At 33.9% G+C, this 6,460-nt stretch overlaps 1 long non-coding RNA gene across 2 annotated transcripts; it reads left to right on the forward strand.

Moving 5' to 3' along the window:
* Positions 1-549: 549 nt before the first annotated feature.
* On the forward strand, positions 550-3,958 carry LOC145576532 (uncharacterized). Of its 2 annotated transcripts, XR_014098427.1 has the most exons (5): positions 550-790; positions 970-1,109; positions 1,224-1,289; positions 1,866-3,527; positions 3,708-3,958. It is a non-coding gene; the product is annotated as an uncharacterized LOC145576532 (long non-coding RNA). The 2 variants fall into 2 exon arrangements; XR_014098426.1 differs by lacking the exon at positions 1,866-3,527 and having other exon boundaries at positions 561-790.
* Positions 3,959-6,460: the final 2,502 nt, after the last annotated feature.

Raw genomic sequence — 6,460 nt, forward strand, 5'->3', positions numbered from 1 at the left:
CTAATGTTTCCCGCTCTTGTTTAAACCGCATTACAAACCTAATGGCCTATGTTTACCAACCCTTTTAGTTAGTGAAGCATTGGCATGTGAGGTTTGAGTTTTGAGAGTGTTGATCATGAGCAAGAAAACTTTGTGAATTGGTTTAAGTAAGGTCTTGAAAATGGAGCTTGAAAAGAATATGCAAAAAAGTTTGAGAAGAAAGATGCAATTCAAGAAAATCAAATGAAGTTTCAAGAAAAAGTCGTCCATGGTAAAAAAAAAAAAAAGAGAAACAAATAAATATATATATATATATATATATATATATATATATATATATATATATATATATATATATATATATATATATATATATATATATATATATATATATATATATATATATATACACTACAAATCCCTTAGTTTCTCGACGCTGAATATAAGCCGTCAGCATAAAATTTAGGTTCCGTTTTTTCTCGACGCTTTTCTGAGTCATAATATTGTATGGACATTAAAAAGCGTCGAAAAAAATCTCATGCACGTGCCTCAATCTTATATTTCAGATAAGCATATTACGACTAACAAAAGAAAGCAGGGAAATAAAAAACGCAATAAAAACTTAAAACTGCTTGCTTCCACTCGCCGCCACAGACCCATCTCTATCTCAATTTCTCCCAAAACCTAATTACTCCGGACATTCTATCATCATCCATACAATCTCATCTCCTACAACCACTTGTGATTCAGAGATTTTGGCTTAAACTTGTGGAAAAATTGTTCATCTACTTGTTATTTTTTTCAAATCCTGGTAATGTTCTCATAAATTTCCTTTTTTTTTTTTATAATTTATGTAGTTTGATCAGTCAAATTAGGTATTTATATTGATTTATTGTTCAGAAATTATCTTGAATTATTAGTTATTGTATAGTAATCGGTCATTATTAGTATCAAATTAAGGGTTTGATTCAATTGTTGTGTTGGGTGCAGGCCAGGGGAATTGATAACATATTCGTTTGTTTATACTTCATTATTTTGGGTTGCTGGTGTAGATTTTTGTATATTTCACACTATCGCCACCCTCACCACCCACACTCGCACCGACATCAGTGCAGACCACCACATATGCCGTAAGTCCTCTTGCCTAATTGCCTTACACATCCTCTAACTCTGTTTATTCCAATTATATTAAAATTGGATCTTATTCAGTTATTTTTTTTTTGGACATTGTATATTGGTGGTAGGTTGAATAAGAGGATATATTATGCCATCAAAGTAGAAAGATTTGGCGAGGATGCATGCAAATCTAGGTAAGCTTATTTGGATTTTTTTTTGTCATTAATATTGATTTAACATCTTCTAATTATTTATTATAGTTTAATTTTGTTAGAAGATTTGATTATAATTAAAGGAACTGAATAATTGAAGGATTTGATTATATTTGAGAGGTTGGATTGCTGGGTTTATTGTGGTGATGTACTGATTGAATGTTAATGGTGACATTGTTAGATGCACAAGGTTCTAATGTTTTAATTGAGCAAAGGTTTGTTGCTAGTGACAAAGGACGATATGATGATCAAGAACGTAACTAAATTCAGGGATAGATTCATCAAGAATTTGGGTGGTATTCTTGTTAAACAAATTGCCAACTATAGCTGTTGGGGATGGTAAAAATTAATACTTTTGAACTACAGATTTATTTGAAGGTAGAAGATAGTTTTTAAGCTAGTTTTTTTTATTTTTTTTTTATATTTTTTATTATTAATAGTAGTTTTAAGCTAGTTGTTGAGGTTTTGGTATAAGTTAAATAAGATACGTAATCCTGAACCAACCTCTTGTTTACTCACTAAGTGGAAGATTTTAAATGCCATATGATCTTGATGTAGATTTCAGTAAAGACGTGGGCAACAAATCATTTGTCTCTGTTTCGTGGAAAAAGAATTTGACCTGCAAAAGTTGGGTTTGATTTACCTTGGCTTATTAAGGTTCCTCTGATGAATGAGTTAGAGTAGTTAAAATGCAAGCAATCTGATCTCTAGGAAGAATTCTCAATGAACCTTTTGCATATTAAGTCATGGGTTTTGTAGTTACCTTATCTAATCATGTTGATATACTAAACTAATACTAGATTCGATGGCATTGTACTTAAGAACTAAATATCCTTGTATGCATTTGATCTTTGATTTGAGTTATATCAAACTATAAAACAGAATATTATGAGGTTTTATACTTATATATGTAATGAGTTAGCTCTTTTATAATTTTAATTGGTACTCGTTTAATTTGATTTATTTCAATTTATGAGTATTTACAACTTTTTGCAGAGGAATAATTAACAAAAAATTATATAACTATTTATAATTGGATTTTTACTGTATTTGAGCTTCATTGTTGACGTCATTTTTGTCTGATGATTTGATCTTCGTTGTGAGTTATAGCGATTTTAAGACTCCCCAAAAGATCCAAGACTTTTTTTAAGGTAGTTAAAGTAGCAAGCAAGTCAAATTAACTTGGATTTAGGTGATTTATATAAGCTTTACTTTCACAATGGAAATAGTTCTTAATAGAAAATTCTGTCCTCAGACATCAGATTACTGATGCAGCACTCCGTATCTTTTAAAGATGTTCCCCAGAAGCTGAAGAACATAACTCGTGTTTGCAACGCCTTTGGGAATTATCTTGAATGCCATTTTTTCTCTTTATTGCTTGTTACCAGCCTGGACTTCTCGTTTGTGAGAAGAACAGGTAATAGAGTTGCACATTTGCTTGCAAACTCTAGTAGTGACTTTGAGGATGTGAGGGTGTGGTCTGATGAGGTCCCCCCCATGGTTTTTGTTGTTGTTGCTTTGGAGGCTTCCTAAATTATAATATCAGTTGCTTCCTGTCAAAAGAAAAAAAAAAAAAAAAAGATATTCCCCCCATAGCAGTCTCATGCTTAATTATGTGAGCGGGTTTTATCAATATAAACCTGATAGGAGTATCCTTTGTGAAATTGGTCTTTTCTTTATTTGTTTTTTTTTTTGTTGAAATTGGTCTATTGTTGCTCTCATTGCACACCTTGGGTTGGTTGTTTCCACTAGCACTGTTCCATGGACTTTGCCTAAGATACTTATTAGAAAGACTAAAGATTGCTCGTGTAATCTTGAATATACTTGATTTGAACCTTGTTGGATTGCCATTATGCCCGAGATTTGCTTCAAATTTCTGATTAATTCACTAAGGTTTTTTTACTCTTTACCTGTTAATTGTAGTACATTTTAGTCAAGAATGATGCAGTGTTCATGTTCAGAAAATTGAAATTAAATGTCAGATATTATGAGGAATTCTTTTATGTTGCAAATGTGTCTTGTAACTCTGTAAGAGTTGCCTATGAAATTGAAGAGGTAGTTGGTGGTGGCGGCGGCTACTGCTGGTGCTGTGTGGTTAAGGAAGGAGCAAGAGGTGGAGAAGTGTCACCTCGAGAGTAAAATTTTATACCAACCTTGGGAAAATACAAGTATACCAGTACAACTCCGAATATGAGCATTAGTACTCTGTCCACCCTTTGGGTAATGTAACCTTAATACTAGCGTAACATAAAAAAATAAAAAAAAGATGTTCATTTATATTTCTATATTTAACTTACAATTCTATGTTTAAATAATATACAACATGTTGAATCTTGAGTCTATATTGTGTAATGTACTAATTTATACTTTTTTTTTTTTTTTTTTTGTTTTTTTTTGAAGATTGGAAAAGGCAATGTAGGTGCAACAAGAGAATAGGTCGGGACACTTGAGCATCAACAAGCAACTATATCGTCTATAAGGCCATCATCTATCTATTTTGGTTTTTAGTCTCATGATGTATTTATTTAGGGACAAGCTACTATAATATGCGACGTTTTTTTTTTGTTTTTTTTATAAAAAATAATTGTGTTGATGTTTTCTTTTATAAATTTGGTAATAAAGTACATGCTCTTATAATTGTTGATTAATTATTGTTTTTTTTAATCTAGTTATATAGAATATTTGTTTATTTTTATTATAATGTTATTAATTTAATTTAATTTAATTTATGATAAATTTAAATAACTATAATGTATGTATGATGGTAATAATTTAATAAAAAGAAAAAAAGCTTAAAAACAATTCTGGACGCTTTTTATTGTCTACATATTTGCACATTTTCAAATTTCAAATAGTTTCCCGCCATATCATAGGTTGACACGAATAAACGCAAGACAACAAAAAGCGTCGCTAAATTTGAGTATATGGACAAGTAAAAGCGTCGCTAAAAAACTACACACATTTGGGATAATGCGTGAAATACGTAATTTTCGACGCTTCGTATATTAATTAGGACACAAAAAAGCGTCGATATTCTCGACGCTTTTTTGGGTCCTTGAAAATTTTCGACTCACGTATTTTCGACGCTTTTTAGCAGCGTCGAGAAATAATTTTTCGACGCTTTTTAGCGTCGAAAAAAGGCCTAAAAAGCGTCCAGAAAACACGCTTTTTGTAGTAGTGTATATATATATATATATATATATATATTTTAGTTTGGTTTCGTTTTCTACCCTAGTTTAAGCATTGGTGACAATGCTTTGTTCAAGCTTGGGGGGGAGCGTTCCTTCATTTTTTTGTATATATTGTGTGTTAGTGTTGAGTAAGCTTGGGGGAGATGGCATTATTGGTATCTTTGTTTGATATTTTGTGACTTCTTGAGTTTGTTTTTGAGAGTAGGCCACTCTTTTGCTTCACTTAGGAAATATCACCAAAATTTTCAAATTTTTACCCCGCCTTAACCCTTAGCCTTACGTTTCAACCCAATGAAAGACCCTTAGACTTTAGTGGGGTTAGGTCAAAGAACGGTGGAGGGAGATAGACTTCAAACCTATGGAGAGAGTATGCATAGTTGAGATGTCGGGATTACCTTCTCAAAGTTTTTCATTTCTTTATCTTTTTCCTGTTCCTTCGTGGAATCATGAGAAGCTAGCTTAAGGGTTGATTTGAAGCTAGTGGAGAGAACGCGGCCCGATTGGTTGGGGCTAGGGTGGATTGAGTCCTCATTAGTTCTCTATGCTTAGCATATGTTATGTTTCAATCAACCATTGACATCTTGGAACGTGCATACATTTGTCTATTTAGAAAGGTTTGCATTCATTGGTGCTTGTTCCTATCTCTTGTCCAAATATGAATTTGTGTTTTTCTTTCTCTTTTTATGTTTCTTTTTCTTTCTTTTTTATTGCCTTGCCTTGGTTTTTGTCTAGAGTTGTGGGTTAAACTCTTAGGACACCCTCACGAGAGCACACTCGTCCTCTAGGGCGATCTAGGGGTTTAAAGGGCTTGTCATTAGTTGCTAAAAGTGACCGTGATTCCTATGAAAGTGAGTTAGTGTACATTCTTGTCTCCTTTAGTGTTCTAGCTTTGCTTGAATAAATCATTCTCCTTCTCCCGTGTTTCATGTTAATTTGTTCGAGGACGAGCAAAAGGTAAGCTTGGGGGAGTTTGATAAGTGACTTTTATGTCACTTTTAGGGTGTTTATTGAGTCGTATTCCGGCTTATTTTCCAATAATTTCACCCTTTTTTATCCTTTATTTCTATTATTTTATTATTCTCGTCTTTTATATTTATTTTGAGTATTTTTGGAGCGTTTTAGTTTATTTTCTTTATTTTATTAGTTTTAGTCTATTTTCGTATTTTATTTTATTTTATTTGCTTGCGTAGTTTTAATTATTTTTTTTAGTTTAGTTTTATGTCCCTTGTTTTCTATTTTTATTTCTATTTTATTTTATGTGTCTTGGTTTTATTTTATTTCGTCCTTTATTTATTTTCATTTTATTTATTTCTATTTTATTTATTTTATTCTTTGTCCCGATTCTCCCTTATGTTTACTTGGTTGTGTAGGATCGTGCTCGGAGGTCGGAAGTTCGAGTCAAAGGTGTCAATCCAAGAAGCATTCATGCCCCAAAGTTGCTGCCCAACGTTAACCATCACCACCCCACACCTTAACCTCCACCACACCTCACGCACCCATCTCCCCTGCTCCCTGCTCTCCCTCACGCAAAACAGCGTCACACCATCACCAACAGCAACAAACACACACCAGCAGTTACAACCACCAACACCTCCAATACACCAATCACCCCCGTAACAACCACCAACCCTCGCAGCCCCCTGCTCCAGTCCAACAAAACCACCTCCAATCACACCACCTCACAACACCAACAACAACAACCAGCAGCACCAATTAAACCACCAATCAAACCTCCAGCCTGCAACCCCGCAAACACCACACACACCAGCAACCCCAATTACAGCAACCTTCCCCTGCTTCTCCACCGCAGCCAAATCCCACAACACCCAGCACCACCACCGCGTCCTCACAGCACATCATTCACCACCAATCGCAGCCCCCAAATTTCCCCAAATCAGCCCAATTTAGCCCCCATTCTATTGGAACTACTCGCGGCCGCGCATCCCTATCAGAAGGCGCACA

Source organism: Chenopodium album, chromosome 13, assembly GCF_948465745.1.
Source record: "Chenopodium album chromosome 13, dcCheAlbu1.1, whole genome shotgun sequence".
Classification (NCBI taxonomy): domain Eukaryota; kingdom Viridiplantae; phylum Streptophyta; class Magnoliopsida; order Caryophyllales; family Amaranthaceae; genus Chenopodium; species Chenopodium album.